The sequence below is a fragment of the Stenella coeruleoalba genome (genome assembly GCF_951394435.1).
Source record: "Stenella coeruleoalba genome assembly, chromosome: 21".
Taxonomy (NCBI): Eukaryota; Metazoa; Chordata; class Mammalia; order Artiodactyla; family Delphinidae; genus Stenella; species Stenella coeruleoalba.
The window spans coordinates 18,126,807-18,154,710 of record NC_137167.1 but is presented as its reverse complement, the minus strand read 5'-3'; the positions used below and the strand labels follow the sequence as shown (position 1 = coordinate 18,154,710).

The window sequence follows — 27,904 nt, the reverse complement described above, 5'->3', positions numbered from 1 at the left end:
GCAACAAAACTTATCCATGTAAGTAACTTCAGCAGGCAATGACTTGATATTCAGTGATCTCATGGGCAGAATTCTAACAAGCAGTCTCATGAAATCAGAGATGCTACACACCTTTAGATAACATTATTCTACCATGAGATGGCATCTAGTAAGCTATTTCCTGAATTTCAATTCTTTGTTGCTAGATTGGGTAAAATAATTTAAAATATTGCGTTCTTTGTGTAAACATGTTCACAATATTTTGTGTAAGAATGTGTTTTCTTAAGATTATCAGAAAGAAAGATGGAGTACAGGAAAATTGTATGTCTCAGAATTTTTTTATTAAGTGGAGAATATTTAGGTTGTCAGCACATAGAATACAGATATAAATATCACATATGATTGTTTATCCCTAATGACTTCCAAGTCCATCATATTAAAAATTTCTTTCTTTTTAATTTTAGAAATGTGACAATATCTAATTGCCTATTTTGCTTCTAGTAATGATGTAAAAGTCACAAAAGGACATCACCCATAGCCTAACATGAAAAACAAGCCAAATAATCTACAAAATCATTGTTTTTGTTTGTTTTACCAGCAAGACCTGAAGACTCGATGAAAGTTAATCAACTAAATTCTAGATAGTGACATCACTTTCTAGGCGATAAGAGAACTATGGTGGTGGAGCTTATCACCTCATCTCTGGTGGAGTAGTGGTACGATGAGAAATTTACCATAGAAGGGGTAAAGGAACTGATAAATTATCATGAGCTTTTTATGGCTGTATATGGACTCTTATAACAGATTAGGATGCTGATGAGCCATAGGCATCATGTGAGTCTGAACCTTGCTACCAATTTTTTCTCACAGATTTTCACTTGGTGCCTGGGAGTTCTTCACAAAAGACTGGGGTCAGAACATGATAAATACACTAAAGGCACTTCAGACTTTCAGCAACTGAAGGCTGGGATTGGCACAGGAAAACTGAGAAATTTTCCAAGACATGCTTGGCTTTCAACTCTGGAAAGCTAAAGGTGGGAAACCTGAGAGAAAATGCTCATAATTATCCTTAGTTGTCACAAAGTGTAAAGCATCTGTACTCCAAAGATGAGGCAGGGCAGAAGGCAAGAGTCAAGAGTAGGCCAAGGAAGACTGGAAGACAAAGAGCAGGACTCCAAAGAGCAGTATTCAAAAATTGAAAGCCTCTCTAAGAAGAGAAGTTACCTTACAATTTCTAAAGCTGGGTCTTGGCTGTAAAGAGCAAATGGCTTATCAGAATAACACCAGTCCTTAGATACCAAACCCTACTGAAAAAAAATTTCTGATCTTACACTGAAAGCCAATGGGAAATTGTAACAAATAAAAATCATAACAAATAAAATTTCACTATAGACCTTACTGACTTAACTTATTGACTCTAGCAGCTTATCAGTATAAGGAAGTATATCCTGCAGGTTTTGCTTTTGACATCACAACGTAAGTTTCTATTTTGTACAAAATAACTAATGCCCCCCCCAAATACAATAAGAAAGAGCATTTAACCCAAAATCAGCAAGATAAATAGTCCATATAGGTAAATACAGAGATGACTGTAAAATTAGAAATGTCAGAAAAGGTATTTAAAGTAACTATGATGAAATTTAAAATGTCAGAACGGGTCTTTAAAATAATTGATAAAAATACTAAAGTATTTGGTGGGAAAGGTGACCAACGTGTGTGAACCGATGGAAAATTTCAAGAAAAAGAAATAAACTACAAAAAGGAGAACCAAATGGATATATTAAATAAAATATAAGACAGAAAACAGAATTCATTAGATAGATTTTACATCAGAATAGAGGCAACAAAGGTAAAAATCAGTGAACATGACAACAGATAAAGTATCCTGTCGGGACCCAGCTCTGAATGTACCAAGAGGTCTGTGCAAAGCCAAGGCTGACGGTACTGAGCAAAGCTAGTACTGGAAGGTACAAAATGGGAAAGCAAAGCTTCCCAGGAGGTGATTCCCCTCAAGACTCCCCCAAGCAATTCCCTGGTTGTAAAATAATGCTCTTTGTGGTGTTTTTGCTGTGCAATAAATTATATTGTGGGGAATTACTGATGGGTAAGGAAACATTTGGTTTTGGTGTGGGGAAGATTTTTAGTAGATTGGGTATATAAGAAACTATATTGGGTTATGTGGGAAATAGCTAGAATTAAAATGATCATGGGATATGTAAATTTTAAAGATACAGATAAAGCTATGCAAAGAAATAGATATAAAGCTTAATTGATTTATTATGGATATTTTAAGAATAAGTTAGGCAGTACAGTGTCCTCCGAGATGGCCAACAACAGGAAGAGATACGATCTGGAAGTGGAACGGCAGGCCTGTGAAAGCAGAACATGGAGCACCTGGTGGGACTTGGACCGCTTGGTACTGACCTATGAAGAAAACAGCTTACGTGAGTCACAAAATTACCGAGATGTGAAAAACCAAAGGGATTGTGCCTAATTTTATCGAAGCACAAAGAGACCATCGAAACTGTGACCAGGATATGCTCAACCACAGGAGACTGTGTGGGGAAAACATTAATGAAACCATTGTGTGAGCCGCTTATGTCAGCGGGTATTTTTGTTAAGGTGGTTAATGTGTTATTGCCTGTGCAAGATTTTTGACTCAAGAACAAAAGGTTGTGAAAGGTTAAATGATGTTATGAAAAATAAGAATAAGGAACTGTAGAATTATAAATACTGCAGTTTTTTGCTAATAAAATGTCAGATCCTTGCATCCAAGAAGAGGTGTCTTGAGTTCTGTCCTCGCCGACGCCGTCCTCCCCTCAGGCAATCCTGTACCGCTGGGGCTGGTCCTCGGCAGTATCCAAAGTGAAACAAAAACAGAAACAAGAGAGGGAAAAAGAAACAAAAGAAAAACAGAACAGCCAGTGTCTGTGGCAAAATATCAAATGGTAAAACACGTGTAACTGGGCATGAAGAAGGAAAATGAGAATGGGACAGGTAAAATATTTATAAAGATAATGTCTGAGAGCTTTCCAAAATTATTGAATACTGTCTAATCACACATCTAAGAAACTGAGCAAATTCTAAAGGAGAATAAGTAAAAAGAAAACTACAGCAAGACACATCATAGTCAAACTGCTGAAAAATCAAATAGTAATAAATCTTTAAGCAGCCAGAGGAAGATGTAACATACAGAAGAACAAAATTCAATACTGAATGGAGGAAAATGACAATTTCAGATGGACTAAAGCTGAAATAATTTATCTGTAACTGAAACACATAGCAACAAATTCTAAAAGAAGTACTTTAAAATGAAGGAGAATAATACCAGACAGAACCTTAGATCTACTGGAAGAAATGAAGCGCTTTCTTTTAGAATGTGTATGTGTGTATACACACACACACATACACACACACACACACACACATATATGTATATACATGCAAACGTTTAGAACAGTAACAATAACAATGTATTTTGGAATTTTGGGCAAAAGTGCAGGTAAAATTATAGTAGAAGAGCACAGAGGATGAGAGACGGATGGAAGAAATAATAAAGTTGTCAGCTTCTTACATTATGAGATAGTGAAATATTGTTTAAAGGTAAACTATAATAACAAAATGGCTAAGATAATCTCTAGAACAATCTGTAAAAAATTAACACAAAGAGGTGGAGCTAGAAAGCAAAAGAAGAAAAATTGGAATTTCGAATATATTCAGTTCACTGAAAAGAAGACAAAAAATAGGAGCAATGAAACAGAGGTAAAGTAGGATAAATAGAAAATAAGTAACAAATTTTAGACTTAAGCCTAATCTTATCAGTAGTTATGTTACATGGAAATGGACTAATGCCCACCCCCATTAAAAGCCCAAGATTATCAGAGTGGGTGAAAAGTAAGAGCCAACTATGTTTGGAATAAAAATAATTATATTTAAATATAGAGAAAGAACTATTTTAAAAGTAAAGCTGTGTGAAAATGTACGATGCAAGCACTAAGCAATGGCTGTATCAGACAAAGTAGACTTCAAGGGGAAGAGTATTACTAGAGATTGAGAGAGATAATTTGTAATAATAGAAGAATCAATACTTCAAGGAAGCATAGAAGTTTGAAATATGCATGCACTTAACAGAATTTCAAAGTATGTGATGAAAAATTTTACATCATGGAAAAGATGTAGACAGATCCGCAACAGGGGCAGATTTCAGTAATTGGTAAAACAGACCAAAAAACAAAAAAGTTTATTAAATACACAGAAGATTTTAACAATACTATAAAGCAACCTGAACTAATTGATATTTATAGAAATATGATATCCAACTACTTAAGGGTATACATTATTTTAAAAGACACAAGACATTTAGTAATTCTCAGTACATGTAAATGTACATCATAAAAATATTATTCTGATAACAATGGAAATATATTCAAAATCAATTAGGAAATGATATGTTGGAAACCCAAATATTTGGAAATTAAGTCAAAGAAGGAATTACACAAAAAATTTAAAAAACAAGATTTTGAATGACAGTAGAAATTTGTTGCGTGTGTCTAAACTAGACTTAAAAAAAAAATGTCTAGTGTCATGTGCTTTTATTAGGAAAGAAGAAAGTAAAATTAATGGTCTAAGCACCCAACTTAAAAATATAAAAAAGAGAAATTAAACCAGAACAAAAGAAAAAACAAAATTGTATAAATAACTGAAATAGTAATAGACAAAGAATAGCTTGAGGAAATAACTCAAAAATTATATTAAATACAAGAAAAAATTACTTTTGAATGAAAATGAAATGTGTAGGACAATACTAACTAGGACTTAGAAAATTATAGCTCTGCTTATATTTGAGAAGAAAATAGTAAAACTAGTCATCTAAACCTTAAAGCATAAGAAAATAGAAAAAGAAACAGAAACTTAAACTAAACTAAAAATAATTGAAATAGAAATGGGTAATAGCCTATGGTAGGTGTGTATTGACTGGAAAGGGTAATGAAGAATCTTCCTAGGATGATGGAATTACTCTATGTTTTCTTTTGTGTGGTAGTCCCTGAGCATATGTAATTGATGAAAATCATGGAATTAATCACTTAATATCTGTATAATTTATTATATATAAATTACATCTTAATAAAATATGAAAATCATGGAATTAATCACTTAATATCTGTATAATTTATTATATATAAATTATATCTTAATAAAATATATTCAATTGCATAAAATTTTCTAACCTTCACTTCTTAAATATAAAGAATCTCTTTAAAAATATTTGAATTATTGTCCTGACTTGGTCCCAAAGTTTTATCTAAGCAGTTTACCTATGGAGATAAATTTTACCTTACATTGTAATTGTGTTCAGTGTTTTTCAACTATTAGCTATTTCACACCTTAGCACTAAAGGTAGAGATGCTCTGGAAGCTGCTCACCTACTTGAGGTTAATAAACTCCTCCAAAATTTCAGACTTACAATTACCAAATAACAACAACAGTGACAGACTGGGAGGTGGGAAATAAAAGTAAGCCCTGAAATTGTATTCATCTTGTCTAAATAAGCAGTTCAATCAGAAGAGTTAAAATTTAGCTCATAGGTTTCATATAGTATGAATAAATGAATACTTTTCTTGTGCTCATTGTGTAAATGAGGAAATGCTGTAGAGAGTGAAGATGGCTTGTATTTTTAAAAATTGGAATAGAATAATATTCTAATTTGGGTTTTTACATGGTTCAATTTTATGTCTCTTTTTAAAGTAAGAGGAAAATAATATTATAAAATCCACATGGGAAAACAATTATACTCAGAAATTTAACACCAGCTATTTATTTGAATTTTTATTTATTTGATTATTTTAAGGCTTCTCAATAGTTTTTACACAAAATTTTATTAGAAAAATTGTTAAAATACATAAGATAGAACAAAAATGAACAGAACACTAAAAATGAACAGAATATCTCTGATCTGTGGAATAATTTTAAGCACCTAACATATGATGTTTAATTGAAGTTCTTGAAGAGGGCAGAAAATCTTTAAAGAAACAAGGCCCCCAAATTTCCAAATTTCTGTGAAAATTATAAACCCACAGATTGAAAAAGATCAATAAAGTTCAAGCACAAAAAACAAGAAGGAAAAAGAAAACATCAAGGCACACCATAATCAAGTTGCACAAAACCATGATAAAGTAAATACCTTATAAGCAGCTGGAAGAAAAAGACACATTAAAAACTAAGGAACAATATTTAAAAAAACAGATTTTTTTTATTGGATACAATGCAAGTGAGAAAACAGTACCTTCAAAATATTGAGAGAAAAGGTCAATCCAGAATTTTATAAGCAGCAAAAATATCTTTCAAACATGAAATAATAAAAGCTTTTCCAGGTATTCATCACCAGTCGACCCCAAAAATAATCCCAGATACATAAATAAATTAAACAAAGTAATAAAAAGCATTTATAATGGCAACTACATAGATAAATACACAAGATTCTTTTCTCATTATTTAAATTCCATTATATAATAACAACAAAATACTGTGGAGTCAATTTTCTCAGTATCTACCTTAAGAATCTAGAAATAGGAGGTAAATTAAGCCCAAGCTAAGCAGAAGAAATAATAAAGATCAGAGTAGTAGAGACGAATGAAATAGCAAGCACAAACACAAAGAGAAAACCCATGAAAACAAGAGTTGACTTTGAGATAATAAAGTTGGTAAAATTCTTGCTGGGCTAATCAAAAATAAAACAGAGAAGATACAAATACCAATATCAGGAATGAGAGAGGTGACAATACTACAGATTCTATAGCTATTAAAAAGAAAATAACAAAATATATTTAATTACTCAATGACAATACTCTTTAAAGCTTAAATGACATGGACAAAGTACTTTAAAGGCACAAACTAACCAAACACAAGCAAGAAGAAATAAAGAAATTTGTAGCCAAACATTTTCCATGGGAAAAAAAAATTCCATGGGCTAACAACTTCATTGGTGAATCCTATCAAATTTTTAAGGAGGGAATGATACCAAGTCTACACAAATCCTTGTGGAAAATTTAAAAGGAAGAAATATGTTCCAACTCACTCTATGAAGCCAGCAAACTCTTATACCAAACCCAAAGACATTAATAGAAAACAATACTCCAGAATAATATTCCTCAAAATCCAATAATATGTAAAAAAGGTTAATACATCATTATAAATGGAGTTTATCTCAGGAATCCAAGTTTGATTTAATACTTACAAACCCATAGACATGTAATTTAGAGTATTAAGAATATGAAGTGCTTACGGATGAAACTGAGCAAAGTTAGGAACTACCTGTACACTGAAAACTCCGAAGCATTGCTGAGAGAAACTAAAGAACGTTTGAATAAATGAAAATATATTCCATGGATAGGAAGATTCAAGTCATTAAGATGTAAGCTCTCCTCAAAAGCATGATCCATACAAAAAAAAAAAATAAATTAGAACTCCCCAAGATAAAAAAAATTCTGGTCTCCAAAGTACATTGTTAAAGGAATGAATAAAAAAGGATAAGTAATAGACTAGGAGAAAATAGTTGCAATTCATCTGTCTAACAAAGGACTTATATCAAGAATATGTAAATCTCAAAACTCAAAAATATGGAAACAAGCAATCCAATTTAAATGGTCAAAATATGTAAACAAGCACTTCACCAGGTAAGATACACAAATGGCAAATAAGCACATGAAAAGATGCACAACATCCCTAGTTAATGAAATGCATATTAAAACCACAATGAGATGCCCCTGAAGCTCTATTAGCATACCTACAATTAAACTGACTGACCATTCCAAGTGTTGGTGAACAAATAGAGTAACTGGAAATCTCATCCACTGCTGGTAGAAATGTAAAATTGTACAACTACTTTGGAAAACTGTTTGGTAGTTTTACAAAAAGTAAAACATACACTTACCATATGACCAAGCCATTCCACACCTAGGTATTTTACTAAGAGAAATGAAAGCATATGTTTCTACAAAGATATGGACATGGACATTCATGGCAGCTTCATTGTATAAAGTAAAACATGGAAGCAATGCAAGGAGTCATCATGAGAAGAATGGATAATTATATTGTATTCACATAATGAAATACTCATAGCAATAAAAAGTAATGAGGTATTTATACATGAAACTTTGAAGATTTTCAAAATAATTATCCTAAGTGAAAGAAGTCATATAATAAAGAATATATATTATATGGTTGCATTCATGTAAAATTCTAGAAAATTCAAACTTATGCATATGATAGGATGCATATCAGTGATTGCCTGGAGATCAGGCTAAGATGGGATGTGAGGCAGATATAAAATGGGTACAAGGAGACAAGAGGATGATATATGTGTTATCTTGATTGTGGCAATTGTTTCATCAGTGTATACATTTTCCAAAACATCAAATTGTACACTTCAGATGTACAGGTTATTTTATGAAATTATAGCTCTATAAGGCTGTTAAAAATGGAAATCTATATTTTGCTGGCGAAATAGGATATATTGTTAAATAAAATAAAAATAGGCACAGAAGAATGTATACAGTATGGTATATTTTAATGTAAGTAAGAGAGAGTAGGACTATATTAACATATGCTTATATCTGATTTCAAAAACACTATAAAGATTAAAAATAATAAAAGTGGTTTGCCATGAGAAGTGGGCAAAGAGGAAGGTGATATAGAAACAGGAACAGGAGTATAATTTATCCGGATCTATGTCTACTAGGGTTTTGATTTTTGCAGGATGAAAATATATCATCTATTTCAAGGAAAAAATAACTACAAATATATACCCAATTGAAATTATAATTTTTGTAATTATATTGTAATATAATCATAATAAAACTATATCTGCCAGGTAAAAGAAATCATAAGAATGACCGATCTACTCATGAATCAAAATAAGCAGAGGTAGAAAAGGTTGTGGTGTGGAAATAAAGATACAACAGATGAGAATAAGCAAAGTCCACTTATTGAGACCTTGCCGTAACAAGGGAGCCAGCCACCATCATTTGCATTTTGGCAGAGACCCAAATGCCGGCGGGGGAGTGGGAAATTTTTATGGTGGAGAAAAAGGGAGGCTTCAGATATGCCCTGATTGGAGGCTGTTGGCCTGAGGAAGCTGTAGGAAGACTAATGAGGAGTGGGTGTCCTATGTGATTGGTTAAGTGTGTGTATTTGGCTTTCTCGCTTGGTCCTAAATTGGAAGTAGGGACAACAAGCAGGAAAGCTGTCGTTATTAATCATGTCCTGGCTGTTTGGGACTGCTTGTTACAGAGTCTGTTGTTTGGCTTCCTGGAGCAATGCTGTTAACTAGAGAGAGCAGTCTCGCGTCCTCCAAGTCTGACTTACAGTGGACTGACTTCCTGGGCTAGTTATTGTAGATAAGGGATTGATTTGCTGGGAAAGTTGCTGCAGGCTGTGGGTCAGAGTTCTGTTTTTATATTTGGTCAGGTCATTGTCCATTTGTATATTTAGTCTCTCAGTGATAAAAACATTCATGATGAATATTGAATACATTTAAATGTTGGCATTTGAGTAAACCTCTGTGGGCATTGTGGTGTTAGAATGAACATATATATCATAAAAACCAGTAGATGGGGATTTATGATTAGGGAGGAGATCTTATGATTTATGATTAGGGAGGAGCTCTTATGATACTAAGGATAATGATACCTTATCCTTCTTTGTAGGAATGTAATCAATATCCTATAAAGCAGAAAACATTCGGTATAAAAATATATTGATTCTTGCATCTTAATGCTTTTTTGTAATCTATTTTTATAACCTTAGAGATATTGTGGTAAAAAAAAAAATTTAACTGGAATCCTAAAATTCCTTCACTTCGGCCCAGTTTCTTTGTCTCCTGTCAATTTCAAGTAAACAAATGTAAAGCTTTTATTAATCTGGCATAGGATGATTCCATTTTTATAAATCATTTCTATATATTTAGCTACCTAGTGGTCCTTTCCTTTCTGTATGTTGGGGAGTTTGAGAAATGTTCTTGAATGCCAGAGCTTTATCTCCTGCCGTTCATGCATCCCAACCACCATAGGAGCATGCCTAGACTAACCTGCTGCAAGGATTCATGAGAAGCACGTAGAGAAGAATGGCTTTTTCCTATTCACTCCAGCTGAACTAGCTTGTCCAACTTGAGGTTTTCCTAGATAAGCACGTTTGAATCCCAGACATAGATGGGAGCCTAGCAGGGATCTGAAAAACTGCCCAGTCAAACCCAGGTTAAATCACCAACCCACAATGAGTTAAATAAACAGTTGTTGAAACCATGAATTTACTAGGTAGTGTGTTATACAACCACAGAAGCATATACCAGAGGGAGGAATTGCCATAACAACAACAGTAAAATTAGTTAAAATTTGAATCTGTGACTGGATAACAGGAAGAGTCTGGAATTAGGTGATGGAATTGTTAAAAGAGATTGAAAAGAATGATTCAATGCAATGGTAAAATAATTGGTATAATTGTTGCCTGCAGTAACGTGGGTGACAAAGTACCAAAGCTACACTGTCTAAAACAATAGCCACTAGCTGCAAGTGGCTAATTTAATTTAAATTAACTAAAGTTAATTTGAATTAGAAATTTATTTGCTCAGTCACATACCCACCCTTCAGTTGTTTAATTGATACATGTAGAAAGTAGGAACCATTTTAGACATCACAGATATAGAGCATCCCCATCATCTGTTTGATATTGCTAAGGGAATTTTGAATTTCAACCACATGATTGTTGAAATTGGCAGACTTTCAGAAAGGCAGAATGCAATTATGCAGAATGTTGAAAGTGTCAGCAACTATATGGTTATGTATAGCAATGAACTATAAGAAAAAAGATAAGCTAAAGAAAGAACTAGCATATTTACAAGCAGAATTTTGAGAAAATATAGAGAAATGAGGATTAGTTGAGTTGGAAAATAAAACTATTTCCCACCTCCAGACTTTCTATCAAAGTAGAATACAACTGGAGGCAAAAATCAAACCAAGGTCTGATAAGACTCTTGGATGCCTCTTGAAGTTATAAAGTAAACTACCTTAAGGACATTGTCATACAACAACTAAAATTAGCAGTTCTTAAGTCTGGAGAGACAAAGGAATGTCTAAAAAAAAAAAATGGGTGCTTGGCTTTTGGTGCAGGGAATGTAATATAATTGTATCATGGGAAACCCACACAATTTTTGAGAGTGCTTATATTAGAAAAAGTACTGTGATCTTAGTTTAAAATGGTGTGATATTATCCAAAATGCAAAAAGGCATCTAGGGCCCCAACTTTCTACAAGAAGGACCAGTCTGAGAATGTTGCTCAATGGATATAATTTTTAATGAAGTCTCAGAAGTGGCAGAGCCAAGATTCAAAGAGAATATTGTACTGGAAAGGCATCTCCAAGGACCATAACTAAGTCTTGATCTGAAAACATTCCCTATGTACAGATCAGAAGTATCTTACAACATTTGTTCAGCAGGATTTCAGAATTGTTATGGACCAGTGACTATTATGCTCCTTCCTCTATTCCCCTTTTTGAATAATAATGTTTACTGCAGTTTTCTTGTTCCTATCTCATGGTTTGGTATATGGAAATGGATAAATTATTTTAGTTAATTGGTCTCCTTATCAACAGAGACCACATCAGAATAGATAAGTCTGGCTGCAAATCATGATATCCTGGGCTCCAAGCTTAATGCAAGATTGGATGAGGTTTTAGAGATCCTGGATGAAGTGAAGCATATTTTACACATGACAAGGTGTAGCCAGAGAGTGAACTGTGATTTAGTAATTATACTGATTGCCCAATATTAGTTTCTGTCATTGCAGGTGGATAGTCTGAAGCACCTTTGATTCTGGGCTCAGTCATATGAGTTTGGCTAACTGAGGTCAGCAAATGTGATGCTTATGGGCTTGCAAACTGTGGTTTGCTTTGCACCCAGACTTTCACTACAGAAAAATTCGCAGTGTAGTCTATTGGAGGAATGTGAGAACCATGTTAAAAAGAGTTATGACATCCTCTTTATGTCCATTTATGCCAGTTGGCCCAGTTGTTCCTGCTGACACCATCCTAGAACAGCTGGTATCTAGCTGACTCTTGGACACACATGGGAGTTCTGCGGAGCCCAGTTGAGCCACCTAGCTAAGCTCAGCCTAAGTTTTTGATCCAAAGTGAGCTAAACATATGATTCTTTCTTAAAGTAATGATATATTTGATGGATTGTTATACAAAATTAGCTGATTTATTCAAAACTTTATAGTATTTATCTGATTTTCCAGTTGTGTTGCATTCAGAAACAGAAAATAAGGAAGTGCTGGCAGACTCCTAGTACTCATAATTTCTCTTTCCAAGTATTCACTACCCATTCTTTTTTAGGTTTTTAGGCCCCAGTGTCTTGTAGTTATAAAATCCACTGTATTCCCTTCCTGTGAGAAGAACTGCATTTTCCAATTTCCAGGGATCACACTGATCTCTCCAACTGGAATTAATTTGTAGTGATTTCAGATAGGAAAGTAAAGTCTCACAGTTTCTCTGAATTTTTATCTCCTCTTGTAACTCCAACTTTCTTAGAACAAATTCTTTGTAGAATTTTGAGAAGTTTCCCACTGAGTCATGTACATAGTATGAAATACAAGTTATTAAAAAGTTTCAATGCTTCTGAGGACTTCAAGTTGCTATACATAATTTCCATTAGCAAAAAGAGAGATAAAATAAGTATCATGCTTTGTCTATTCATTTCATTGGTTCGTAATAACATTTCCTTTTAGTGTTTTGTAGCAGTAGCTTTTATAACGGTCTGAAATTTAATCTTAAAATCCTGATGATTAAAAATTCTCGAATTTAATTAATACTGTGACATATTTTCCTTAAAAGTTTTCTGTAAGTTTCCTTCTGTAACGGACATTTTATTTGTTGTATTTCAACCAGAAGTTTATAATTTGTGAGTTTGTTTCTTACATAAAGCTTTGACTCTTTGTATATTTTCTTAAAAGTTTTATTTGTTTTAGATTTTTAAGGGTTAATATCCTAAATCTTAGCATATAAAATTCTGCTGTTTAGTTAAATTAACATGCAATGATTTCAACTAATCATATAACTTTCCAAGAAGGTTTATTTAATCTTTAAGTAAGCATTAATTTATTTGGGAGTGGGGCAAGTTGAGAATATAAAGGCATCAAATGCAGGCTATTGCTTGCTTATATATAGAAATTATTTCCATGTAACAAGTACTCTCTGAAAAGATACATAGTTTCATAATATTTACTCTAAATACTTACAGAATATGTCCTCTTTCCTGAAGATTGAAATTTCCTCTTGGACATAAAATCTGAAGAAATCAATATGCTCAATCACTATCATTTAATGATTAAATTTGCAGAAACGTGCATCTTCCTTTTTCTCCATTTCAACCTTCAGGGTTCACTCTTCCGTTAAAGGGAGAAGTTTCCTATGTTCTCTCTTGAATAGTCAAGGGACTTTTCCTAATGTTTAGGAAGTATACTGATGATTGATCATTTAACTTCAAGTAGCAAGAATGAAAATACGTCATGTTTCTTCTCATATTGAATTCAATTTTTAAAAAATAAGGAGGATTTTTTTTCCCCCGCAGAATGGATGATGACACACAAAGTTTGGAAAATCACCCAGTACTACCGAACTGAAAGATAATCAAAGAAATTTTGAATCAAACTTACCTTCAACTCTGAATTGCTGGAAATTGGTTGAGAATATAAAATGTTCAGATAATTTCTAAGGGCAGAGTAAAGGCGATTGCCCTCCGTTAGATTGTGATGACAATGAGTAAACAAAGATTAGCTATAAAATTGAATGAATTATTTAAGACCCAGATAAAATGTAATCTCCCTTAGAGATTAATCAATTTCTAAACTTTGGGCAAGATAAAGTAACACAGAATAGCTGGAGCAAAAAAGAACCTTGACTGCCTTAGAGAGCATTAGAGAGAATAAGAAATATTTTAGACTGAGGTAAGCTAACTGAGGAATATGGGACCACAGCTGGGAACTTATCAACTCGGTTTATAATTAACATTAACTAACTATAAAACTAGTTTCTCCTTAAAATAACCCTTTTTCCATTGTACTATAAGATATCAACCCTTATGGTCCATACCCATGCATGTTCTTCCAGCCCCCGTTGTCTGTATTAACTAAGACTTGCAGATCTTTCAGTGAATGATCTCTTTCCTTCTAGAGCGGGAGAGGCACTTCCCAGTCAGGCCATGTCAAGTCTTGGTCTTACTGCTCAGTTAGAAGCAATGAGGGGAAGTATGAGCAGATCCAGAGGAAGACAGCACAACCATCTGGTGAAGGTGAGGCATTTTCATGGTCTCTAGGAAGACCCTTTCTCTAGGAAGGGTGGGGTGGGGCCATTTCTGCTGGCTCAAAGGATTTAGGGCAACTTGGTACCCTGGCTTTATTACAGGAGTCAACAGTGAGAGGCCCGCGCACCGCAAAAAAAAAAAAAAAAAAAAAAGTTATTTGGAATAGATACCATGCTGTGTTGATAATTTCCTTTTGTCTCTAACAGTAAAGATCTCCCTAAGAGGTCAAACTTGTAACTTGGTCTCTTTTCCCTTGGAACACATTTTCCAAATGCCATTAGGCTCTAGAAGTTTTTGTATTTATTTTCAAGAAATGCTTAGAAATATCACAGTCTAACTTAGAATTAACCTAAAACACTTGGCCATATTATATTAGAATAATTTTTTCTGACACACAGAAATTCAAAAAACATTCAACTGAGCACATATTTTTGAAAAAATAATTAGAAAATATACTCCAACAGATTACATATTTTTATACCCATGTTCATACCTCATATAAACAAAAGAAAATGAGATTGCCATCAGAGTTTTAGACACTCATATTCAATTTTAATAAGAGTTGAACCATACTTAATGATACTCAAGGGAAAAAACTGTGAGCCAAGGATTTTATAATTAACTACCCTTTCTTTCAAATCAAAAGCCTACAGAGAAACCATTTTGAACACAAAATATCTCAGAAAATATGGGCTTCCTGATGATTCTACTCCTGCAGGATGTGTTTCATTTAAACAAAAGGTGACTGGGAAAACCATAACAGACAGAGGCAGATTGATGGCCAGTACAAAGCTACAGATGGTCTGAGAAGTAGTTTATATAATATGAAGTATCAGTGTAGTTTTGTTATTTAAGATTTATTTCAAATTCTCCGGTAGCATGTTAGAATGGCAAATATCTTTTCTGGGAAACTATACAGATTTACATGGATTTTATTTCTTTGAACCATAATTTAATCCTTTTATGAGGCAAAGCCCAAATACTTTTTTGGTGATTTCTTTAGAAATTTACATGCAGTTTAGTTTTTGAAAATTTATAACATTCTCTTACTAACTCTCTCTCCTCAAAGGAAGACATTAGATACAAACTTGTTACTTTATCTTCAAAACTTCATAATATTAATTTGAGGCTTTAGGGTGTGTTACAACACCTAACATTGAATTCATCCTCTTGGTCTTAACCATTAGTAACAATTGTGTTTTCTGGTGCCTTTTTTTTTTTTTGTTATGACAGCATGCATTTCCAAGTGCGTGGAATTCAAAACTGTTGAACTTCCTTTTATTTCATAGGTTTCTTACCACTCCTCCTCCTCCAACAATAATTGGTTGCATGTCTTAGTCATTATTTCACAACGCCTTGGTTATTTTCACAGTGCCTCCTCACACTTCTTACACTGCCTTTCCATTCTGGGTCACTGCTGGCTCATGTTCATAATAGCAGGAGCCTTCTGGCTAGCAAGGTCTCTCTAGTGCACTATGTGCACTGCAGCCAGAAATGTTTGAAACTCTGCTCTTTTTTTTAATACATTGATTGCTTGATTGGCTGCATTGGATCTTCGCTGATGCGGCTTTCTCTACTTGTGGCCAGCAGGGATTACTCTTCATTGCGGTGTGTGGGCTTCTCATTGCGGTGACTTTTCTTTGTTGCAGAGCATGGGCTGTAGGCCCATGGGCTTCAGTAGTTGTGGCTCATGGGTTCTAGAGCGCAGGCTCAGTAGTTGTGGCGGATGGGCTTAGTTGCTCTGCAGCATGTGGGATCTTCCCAGACCAGGGATTGAACCCGTGTCCCCCGCACTGGCAGGCGGATTCCCAATCACTGCACCACCAGGGAAGCCCCTGCTCTTTTCATATCACATCTCTGCTTGGAAAATTTTAGTCATTTCTGTTAAATCCAGACTCCTACTACAAACGCTCTTCTGATTGTCATCTCACATTTTCTGGTGATTCATTCACACTGATCTACCCATGGTTTCCCAAACTGCATGACATATGTTGAGAGGGTCTAGAGTGGTAAAAAAGCATAGACTCTGGACCTAGAATTCCTGGCTTCCAGTCCTGGCTCAGCCACTTGGGAGTTAGAAGAGCTTTGAGCCTTTCTGAACTTCTCTGTGCCTCGTGTTGTCATCTGTGTAAATGACACAACAGTAACACCTCTTTGAGTTGTGAGTATTTAAGGAACCAGCAAATGGGAAGCACTTAAGATGGCGTCTGACACAGAGTAGGTGCTCATCAAATGTTAGCTGATGCAAAACATTTCTGGATGGTCTTGATTTTTGTTTTCATTTGCAATTCATTTTGTTAATTTTGCTTTACAGAGTCACCTTCTGAATAAACAAAGTTTAATTGATTAATTTTGATTTGGTGTAAAAGATGACAGAAAGCTGATATTGCAGATTTAAACATGCTGATAGGCATTCTTAATAGATCTTTTTAATGTAAGCCAAATGTCTTAAAAGGCGGGAGAGTATCTTAGCTTGGTTGTCAGGTTTAAGAATTTAAAAGGGCATTACTCCTTTGCTCTTTTTATGAGTTTATGATTACCAGTATTTATTTAGATAATTATGTATGTTTTTGTGAAAACTGACTAGCATTCTGCTAGTTTGTAATTGAATAATTTGAACATTTGAAACTTTTTCAAACAATAGGAATATGTGATATCAGTTTTTACAACCTATTTAATACATCAAGTAAACAATCCATCAAGTAAACACTGTGTTAACTTGTGACTTAAGGAAAAATGGAGTTCATACGGGTTTCAGAGATCTCAGTTTAGAGGGAATTGAAAGATAATTTTGTCTAGTTTTGTTATTTCTCAAGTGAGAAAGCTTGACTTGCCCAGGACCACAGAGTTCATGTATCAAATCCAAGATGAAAACCTGGGTTTGCTAAATCCATGTCTTTTGTTGATCCACATATGCATAAATGTTTGTAGACTTCTGTAACACAAATCCAAAGATTCAGGATTTTCATGTATTATTCAGTCTTTTAAATATTGTTTTTGTATATTTTGAATATTATAATCAATACATTTTGTATTATTTTTAAGCATTAATAGAGTAATATATTATAAAATTTTAGTCTTCTTCTATGTTAAACTTCCTCTTATTTTAAGAATTTGAGTCAAAAATTTGGGGGTGATTCAGTACATTCCAAACAGTTACCAATGGCACCTGCCTTATAGAATTATCTGGATATATGTCCAGACTTATTCATAAAGTGAGATTTTTTTTGTGATTTACTTTGTATTCAGGCCTTCCTACTACAATCAACTTGCTTATACTAGTGTAAGTTTTCATTACATTATGTTATTTTTAAAAAAACTTTAAAAATTATAATAATGGCATTTACATTGCACAAAAATTATAATTCTAATCTAATGTTTTTACTGTGTTTTCAAAAAGCATGCATCCCTAATGTGTCATGTTTAATCAGTGAATTTCAACATAAAGTTTTATTCCATGTAATATGCTATCACGTTTTACACCATCTGTATTAGGACTTCCAGCAAAGCAAGGTGTTGTTATTTTATCCCTGAAGAACAATTATCATGTACTCATTTGCTTGGTTAATACGGATATCTTCATTTCAGTGTGCAAGAGCAGATGATTACCTTTCATTCTGTGTCACTGTAGGAGAAGTAAGCTGATGAGTAGTATGTGCATAGAAACATATTAGTATGTAATGCTGTAGCTGCATGGTCATTCTTTGATTCAAAGTGGAGAGCAGATGAATTTTTGTTGCTTTTGGAATGGTTTTGGAAACCATTAAATCAAAAGCATCATATCTGAAGAGACTTAGAAAGCATTTTAACTATTAAGTAACTTTGTTTTATTTATTTTTAAATATATTTCTTAGAAATATATTTCTCAGGTTAAAGACTCCCCCCGCCCCCCGCCAATTAATTCTCATATCATCCCTGTTAGGTAGACCTCAGTGTTGTAACAGAAGAACTCATTATACACATGAGCAACTTGAGGCAGTGGGAAGTTTGATGTTAATGCCAAACAGCATGTAAGCAATGAGGCCAGGAGCATAAGCAAAGCTTCCTAATTCTCAGCAGTGCTCTTGTCACTAAAACACATGGTTTCGTCTATAAGAATTACAGGGGAGGACCTTCAAGATGGCAGAGGAGTAAGATGTGGAAATAAACTTCCTCCCCACAGATACATCAAAAATACATCTAGAGGGCTTCCCTGGTGGGGCAGTGGTTGAGAGTCTGCCTGCCGATGCAGGGGACATGGGTTCGTGCCCCGGTCCAGGAAGATCCCACATGCCGCAGAGCAGCTGGGCCCATGAGCTATGGCCGCTGAACCTGCGCGTTCGGAGCCTGTGCTCCGCAACGGGAGCAGCCACAACAGTGAGAGGCCCGCGTACTGAAAAAAAAAAAAAAAAAAAAAAAAAAAAAATATATATATATATATATATATATATATATATATATATATATAAAATGCTAGCAGGTAGCTGAAAATATGACTAAACAGAGGAAATATGTCAGTATCAGAAATATACACTGGGAGCTCTTCCTTAATGGATGAGAGTTAAAATAGTAAGGAAAAAATTGTCCCCATAAGAGAAATTATAGGACAGACTAGCAGACTACAGATGATTTTAGGAATGCATTTATTTTGTGGCCAGAACAATAAAGAACATCAGTTAATTATACTTAGTGAAATTGGAACAAGAGAAAGAGAGAAAAAAAGATTGAGTACAAGGAGGTAAATGGAATGAAGACTTCTAAGAAAGAGAACATCGTATGAAATGTTGAAAAAATCCTGAGGCAAAAGATCTAAGAACAACAAAGAGCAGTGAAATGCCAAATCATGAAGTTATTACAGAAATTGTTATTCCATACACTTAATTAATCAGAGACATTATTTTCTTATAAAAATGAGAATAATGAATTCTTCCAGAAGAAACTAACAAGAGCGTCTAATGCCTGGTGAGTTTACTAGATTCTAGGAATAATTATACAAAAATTCCCTAAATTGCCAGCTTGTTGATCTAGAACTCTTGGAATAGTAAGAGGTTCTTGACTCTTTTTTTTTTTTTTTTTTTTTTTTTTTTTTTTTTTTTTTTTTTGCGATACACGGGCCTCTCACTGTTGTGGCCTCTCCTGTTGCGGAGCACAGGCTCCGGACGCACAGGATCAGTGGCCATGGCTCACGGGCCCAGCCGCTCCGCGGCATGTGGGATCTTCCCGGACCAGGGCACGAACCCGTGTCCCCTGCATCGGCAGGCGGACTCTCAACCACTGCGCCACCAGGGAAGCCCGGTTCTTGACTCTTAAATGTAGTAATCTGTTTTAGTCTAAATAATATTACATAGAAATATTTTTTTTTTATTTCTATAGATAAAATAGAATTCATTTTTAAAATGTGTGAGATTATACTATTTTTCTGATTTATTCAACACCACCCTCTTTCTGTAAGATTTTGTACCTGTAGAACTGCCATGTGTTTCAGTTATCTGTTGCCATGATAATGCCACAATAATGAACAAAATGATTAAAAACATAACATCATAAGGCAGCAGCCTTCTTTATTACTTGTGAGGTTGTTAGTCTTCCAGAGTCATCTTCTGGTCAGGGCCAGACTTGGCTGATCTTGGCTAGGTTCATTTTAATGCATTTGTAGCAAACTGAGGAGTTGTCTGTGGCTGTCTTGTCTAGGGTTGCCTCAGTTGGGTGAATTATCTCTTCTCAGGATGTGACAGGGGTCCAGGAGAAAGAGTAAAAATGTGAAAGGTCCTGAAGGTTTATGTTCAAAAATAGAGAACCACCACTTATATCACTATCTTTTATCCGAAGTCCATCACAAGACCAGCCCTTATTTAAAGGTGGTGAAATACTCTCCACGTCTAAGATGGGAGAATCTAGGAAGTCACTTTCCAAGCAATGTGGATACAAGGATAAGAAGTTGTGAATATTTATATAAGCAATCAACAAGTCCAAGTGATTTGGCCTGCCTTGTTGTTAGAGGAGAATATTTTCTTGCCCTATTGTCTGATTTGGCCGTATGATGTGCTTCGGCCAAAGTACTGTGAATAGAAATGTTGAAAGTCTCTACCTCTTTATGAGCCATTGCATGCTTTATCCACTCCCTTGATCTTTTCTCTCTACCACAAAAACAGCTTGTCGCTGGTGGGGTCTGCTTAGTAGCTGAAATGCTGCTATTAAAAGACACATGGAGTAGTCCTACAACTAAATCATAGCCAGCAATCTTCAAGTTGAGTTAGAAATAAACCTTTCTTATTATAAGTCACTTAGATTTTTTTATCATAATACAACCCACCATGAACTATTATAAAAGTGTTATTAGGCTTTACATTTCTAAGCACGTTCTCAACCAACAGATATCAAACATACACCTATTTTCAAGTGTCTGTCAATACACCCTTTTTTGTATTGTAAGATATCCTCATACAGTAAATATTAGAATCTATGTCCCAAGGTAGTTGTTTCCATGAGTTGCCAAAAAAAAAAAAAAAAAGAATGATGTGAATCATCTACATGGCTGTTTTCCCTGACATAGAAATGATGTGTCTGTGAGTTTTTTGTTTCTTTCTAATTGTACATTTAGGACTTTTGAAGCCTATTGAACAAGTAGCCTATTGACCTGAGAATCAGAGTGATAAATTCTACCTTCAAGAATAATAGATGAAAGTGAGAGGAGGGCATATGAAACCAAGAAATATTTATAACAGAGAGTTGAGAATGTAGAATTAAACCACTATGTAAACAATGACAAATGTCTTAAAAACTTAAACTCTAAAAATTCTACTTATTTGTTTTGCTATATCATATAAATTAAGTCCTTTGTTTTCCACACAAGAAAATAGTTGAGAGTTGATGTACAAAAACTCATCCTGTGCTCTCTTGGATTCACAGAGAGTATACCCTCAAGAAATGGTTATTAATGATAGCTTTTAGAAATTAAAAAAGAAAGACAATTGCTGGAGCAGTTTGAAAAATAGTAAGTGGTTCTTTGGAATCCAGCCCAGTTTGAATATTGAATCTGGAGGCTTACATATCAGGAAAACATTTTTTCTTATGTTTCTACCCTTTTTATTCATTTTTTTCTCAAATGTTTTAAGATACAGCTTTATGAGGTTAGAAAGGAATAAGATAGAGACAGAAATGTTATAACAAATGTAGTGAACACATGGCAAGGTGATAATGACACGAACACATAGGCAGGACTCTCCTTTTCTACCACTCATTCCCTGGTATTTCATCCTGATTTGAAGTAGAGAAATACCTGTAGTACAAACTAGCCAGAAATCCATTACAGTTTCAATTTAAAGTGAAATGAGAAGCTGAATGGGAGCATGTTGAGATATGTTTATTTTATGGTCCTTAGAAAGATTGATTTCGAAATCTCTAGCAGAATCTTGAGGGTTCTAATTCTGGAGAAAAATAGTTGAGGCAACACATCTCTGGTTCAGGATTGCCACAAATTCATGTATTTATGGGCTTCAGGTCATTTGCAAAACCCCAGTCATATGAAGTTCTTATTAATCAAGAAGAATTTCCTGGGTATCTGTTATGTAGGAACACTTTCCCCTCAAGTTTTTTTTTTTCCTCCTGTATCTACTATAGTCAAATCGTTTCTTAGTGTCCATTCTACACAGAGTAACATATACTTTGAAAAGCCAATGGATGGTTATTTACTTATGACTGATTCAGACTCTTCACTTTCTTCTGCTTGATCAACTTCCCAGTAAGAAAAAGCAATGAAGAGATAACACTAAGTTTTGTACAAATGCTAGTATTTTACCTCCTACTAAGAAAAGGAATAAATTTGTAATGATAGACTCAGCTTTGTTGCAGTGACACACATCCTCAAAATTCTCTGTGACTTAAGACATTAAAAAAAAAAAAAAGTTCCATGAAGGTTTGTACAGGGCTCTGCTCCACACAGAACTTTAGGGACTCAGGCCAATAGAAGCTGTGTCATCTTTTAACTCCGCCATCAGGATATGTCATTTTTGTTGCTCTGGCATGAAATGACACAATAGAGAGATATGCTCTGGAATTAAATTCTTAGTCTGAGAAGTGACATGTGTCACAAATGTTTGCTTCCTGTTGGGCAGAACCAGTCATGTGGTCCCAGCTAAGTGAAAGCTCAGAAGTAGAGTTGTCTGCCCACCTAGAAGACAAAACGAAACTTAAAAATCAATATTGGTGAGAAATAGCAATATCTCAGATTTTAGTTCATTTAAATTAAAAAAATTGTTGAAGGTCTTTGAGAATAACATTGTGTCAAATATGGTGATGTATGCATAAATGAGCAAAATGCAGTCACTTTGCCATAGTTCAGAAGGAGTCATACTGAATCTGCAACAAATCATATCTCTGCCAACAATATTAGTAATAATAGGTAACATTTACACTTTTTACATGATAACTAAATGAATACACTCAAAAACTAGAGAAGTCATTTCTATTGCTATTTTCCCATTTTACAAATAGAAAAGTGACACAAAGTTGAAGGAACTGGCAAAATTTGATTATAAACTACCTTGAGACCAAAGATGTGATGATAGGAAAATAATAGAACACTTCTATTTTGTTCAAAGCACTCAAATTAATAAATCTCTTTCTATTATTTAATTGTCTATATCCAGACTACTCAATTAAGATAAAACAGGTGGGTGAGCCATAGTTAATTATAACCCACGGCCCTTAATTTATTCAAGTTACTCTGGGAGGCATTCTAAAACAGAATGAACTCTGGATATGATCATTAATCCTTTTTGTCTTATCTTTAATAATATATTTCACTTAAAAAGTTTCTTTTATTTTGGAAGCATTCTTACTCTCTTGGGAATACTCCACGTGATAAAATTTATTATATGCTGGATGATCTATAAAAGTTTATTATTTAATAATTTTGAATCAAATTTTAAAATTAAAATTGTTTAGTGTAAGGATTTATTAATTAATGAACATAGACTTATTTGATATTGGCCCTGTTCAATTCAATGGAGATACATTATAAATAAAATTGACTCTCATGAAAGATTATCAAGAAAATAGAAGAAACAAATAAAAATATTAATAACAATAATAAAGAAAAAATTACAGAGGAGAGGCTATGAAGAAAATAGGAGAAAACTTTGAACACTATTTTGTCAAAATGTTTTACTTAGAAAAATGACCAAGCCCAAGGAAAACATAGCTTTCAAAACTAACTCATAAGAAGCTTCAAAAAATTTATAACAAATTAAAGAACTTGAATACATTTAAAAATATACAACAAATAGTTTTTAGATGATTTCAAAGTTTACTTCACCAAACTATCAGATAGATAATCCCGATAATCATATAATTTCTATTATTTACAAACTTTGCCAGAGAAAATAAAAAAAGAACACCATCATTTTGTTTTATAAGATATATAACTTTGTTATCAAAATCAGATAAGGATGAGATATTCTCACTCATTAATATTGATGCAAAAATTACCCATTTGAGTTTATTCAAGAAGAGAATACTGCTTCAATTTTGGGGAAATTTTGTTTGCCTAATTCCCGTGCTAATAAAATGAAGGAACACCACAATATCATCTCAATAGATGCATTAGAAACATTTCAAAAACTTCAATACCACTTTATTTTTAAAATACTTTCCAACTAGAAACAGACTGGATCCTTACCACACTGAATGATATCTACTACTAATATAAAATTTATGTTAAACATTAGAAGCATTTTTTAAAATAATAAAAAAAGGCCATTGTCATGGATTTTATTCAATATTTTATTTCTTGAATAAAAAAAGAATTTCAGGGACTTCCCTGGTGGTGCAGTGGCTAAAAATCCACCTGCCAATGCAGGGGACACAGGTTCGATCCCTGATCTGGGAAGATCCCACATGCCACGGAGCAACTACGCCCATGCGCCACAACTACTGAGCCTGCGCTTTAGAGCCCACAAGCCACAACTACTGAAGCCCACGTGCCACAACTACTGAAGCCCACACGCCTAGAGCCCGTGCTCCGCAACATGAGAAGCCACCACAATGAGAAGCCCGCACACTGCACTGGTAGCCCCCACTTGCCGCAAATAGAGAAAGCCCATGGGAACCAATTAAGACACAATGCAGTCAAAAAAAAATTTTTTTAATATAAGAGAATATTTAAACATTTGAAAAGAAACCAAATAAATATTAGTCACAAATGAAATAATTGCCTACATAGGATACCACAAGAATTTAGCAAAAAATTATTGTAATTCATCAGACAGTTCACTAAGTGGCTCAATTCAAAATCAGTATACAAAAACCAATTGCATTTCTCTGTGCCAACAACCTAAAAATCTTTTTTTTTTGTTAAGATCTTTATTGGAGTATAATTGCTTTACAATCATGTGTTAGTTTCTGCTTTATAACAAAGTGAATCAGTTATACATATACATATGTCCCCATATCTCTTCCCTCTTGCATCTCCCTCCCTCCCACACTGCCTATCCCACCACGCTAGGTGGTCACAAAGCACCAAGCTGATCTCCCTGTGCTATGTGGCTGCTTAACACTAGCTATCTTTTTTATGTTTGGTAGTGTATATATGTCCATGCCACTCTCTCACTTTGTCCCAGCTTACCCTTCCCCCTCTCCGTATCCTCAAATCCATTCTCTAGTAGGTCTGCATCTTTATTCCCATCTTGCCCCTAGGTTCTTCTGATCATTTTTTTTCTTTTTCTTTTTTTAGATTCCATATATATGTGCTACCATACGGTATTTGCTTTTCTCTTTCTGACTTACTCTGTAAGACAGTCTCTAGGTCCATCCACCTCACTACAAATAACTCAGTTTCGTTCCTTTTTATAGCTGAGTAATATTCCACTGTATATATGTGCCACATCTTCTTTATCCATTCATCTATTGATGGACACTTAGGTTGCTTCCATGTCCTGGCTATTGTAAATAGAGCTGCAGTGAACATTTTGGTACATGACTCTTTTTGAATTATGGTTTTCTCTGGGTATATGCCCATTAGTGGGATTGCTGGGTCATATGGGAATTCTAGTTTTAGTTTTTTAAGGAACCTCCATACTGTTCTCCATAGTGGCTGTATCAATTTATATTCCCATCAACAGTTCAAGAGGGTTCGCTTTTCTCCACACCCTCCCCAGCATTTATTGTTTGTAGATTTTTGGATGATGGCCATTCTGACTGGTGTGAGATGATATCTCATTGTAGTTTTGATTTCCGTTTCTCTAATGATTAATGATGTCGAACATTCTTTCATGTGTTTGTTAGAAATCTGTATATCTTCTTTGGAGAAATGTCTGTTTAGGTCTTCTGCCCGTTTTTGCATTGGGTTGTTTATTTTTTTGATATTGAGCTGCATGAGTTGCTTGTATGTTTTGGAGATTAATTCTTTGTCAGTCACTTCATTAGCAAATATTTTCTCCCATTCTGAGGGTGGTATTTTTGTCTTGCTTATGGTTTCCTTTGCTGTGCAAATGCTTTTAAGTTTCATTGGGTCCCATTTGTTTATTTTTGTTTTTCTTTCCATTTCTCTAGGATGTGGGTCAAAAAGGATCTTGCTGTGATTTATGTCATAGAGTGATCTGCCTATGTTTTCCTCTAAGAGTTTGATGGTGTCTGGCCTTACATTTAGGTCTGTAATCCATTTTGAGTTTATTTCTGTGTATGGTGTTAGGAAGTGTTCTAATTTCATTCTTTTAATGTAGCTGTCCAGTTTTCCCAGCACCACTTATTGAAGAGGCTGTCTTTTCTCCAGTATATTCCTGCCTCCTTTATCAAAGATAAGGTGACCATATTAGCGTGGGTTTTTCGCTGGGCTTTATATCCTGTTCCATTGATCTATATTTCTGTTTTTGTGCCAGTACCATACTGTCTTGATTACTGTAGCTTTGTAGTATAGCCTGAAGTCAGGGAGCCTGTTTCCTCCAGCTCCATTTTTCTTTCTCAAGATTGCTTTGGCTATTCGGGGTCTTTTGTGTTTCCATACAAATTGTGAAATTTTTGGTTCTAGTTCTGTGAAAAATGCCATTGGTCGTTTGATAGGGATTGCATTGAATCTGTAGATTGCTTTGGGTAGTAGAGTCATTTTAACAATGTTGGTTCTCCCAATACAAGAATATGGTATCTCTCTCCATCTATTTGTATCATCTTTAATTTCTTTCATCAGTGTCTTATAATTTTCTGCATACAGGTCTTTTGTCTCATTAGGTCGGTTTATTCCTAGATATTTTATTCTTTATGTTGCAGTGGTAAATGGGAGTGTTTTCTTAATTTCTCTTTCAGATTTTTCATCATTGGTATATAGGAATGCAAAAGATTTCTGTGCATTAATTTTGTATCCTGCTACTTCACCAAATTCATTGATTAGCTCTAATAGTTTTCTGGTAGCATCTTTAGGATTCTCTATGTATAGTATCATGTCATCTGCAAACAGTGACAGTTTTACTTCTTTTCCAATTTGCATTCCTTTATTTCTTTTTCTTCTCTGATTGCTGTGGCTAAAACTTCCAAAACTATGTTGAATAATAGTGGTGAGAGTGGGCAACCTTGTGTTGTTCCTGATCTTAATGGAAATGGTTTCAGTTTTTCACCATTGAGGACGATGTTGGCTGTGGGTTTGTCATATATGGCCTTTATTACATTGAGGCAAGTTCCCTCTGTGCCTACTTTCTGCAGGGTTTTTATCATAAATGGGTGTTGAATTTTCTCAAAAGCTTTCTCTGCATCTATTGAGATGATCATATGGTTTTTTTCCTTCAATTTGTTAATATGGTGTATCACGTTGATTGATTTGCATATATTGAAAAGTCGTTGCATTCCTTGGATAAACCCCACTTGATCATAGTGTATGGTCCTTTTAATGTGCTGTTGGATTCTGTTTGCTAGTATTTTGTTGAGGATTTTTGCATCTATGTTCATCAGTGATATTGGCCTGTAGTTTTCTTTCTTTGTGACATCTTTGTCTGGTTTTGGTATCAGAGTGATGGTGGCCTCATAGAATGAATTTGGGAGTGTTCCTCCCTCTGCTATATTTTGGAAGGGTTTGAGAAGGATAGGTGTTAGCTCTTCTCTAAATGTTTGATAGATTTTGCCTGTGAAGCCATCTGGTCCTGGAATTTTGTTTTTTGGAAGACTTTTAATCACAGTTTCAATTTCAGTGCTTGTGATTGGTCTGTTTATATTTTCTATTTCTTCCTGGTTCAGTCTCGGAAGGTTGTGCATTTCTAAGAATTTGTCCATTACTTCCAGGTTGTCCATTTTATTGGCATATAGCTGCTTGTACTAATCTCTCGTGATCCTTTGTATTTCTGCAGTGTCAGTTGTTACTTCTCCTTTTTCATTTCTAATTCTATTGATTTGAGTTTTCTCCCCTTTTTTCTTGATAAGTCTGGCTAATGGTTTATCAATTTTGTTTATCTTCTCAAAACCAGCTTTTAGTTTTATTGATCTTTGCTATCATTTCCTACATTTCTTTTTCATTTATTTCTGATCTGATCTTTATAATTTCTTTCCTTCTGCTTACTGTGTGGTTTTTTTGTTCTTCTTTCTCTAATTTCTTTAGGTGTAAGGTTAGGTGTTTT

At 34.3% G+C, this 27,904-nt stretch overlaps 1 protein-coding gene across 8 annotated transcripts in view; it reads left to right on the top strand.

Moving 5' to 3' along the window:
- Positions 1 to 27,904, top strand: part of MSR1 (macrophage scavenger receptor 1) — a 457,630-nt gene that overhangs the window by 230,821 nt on the left and 198,905 nt on the right. For all 8 annotated transcript variants that reach the window (XM_079908915.1, XM_079908914.1, XM_079908916.1 and 5 more), the window contains one exon: positions 14,201 to 14,318. The gene's annotated coding sequence lies outside the window, so the exon portion shown is untranslated. The remainder of the gene's footprint in view (positions 1 to 14,200; positions 14,319 to 27,904) is intronic.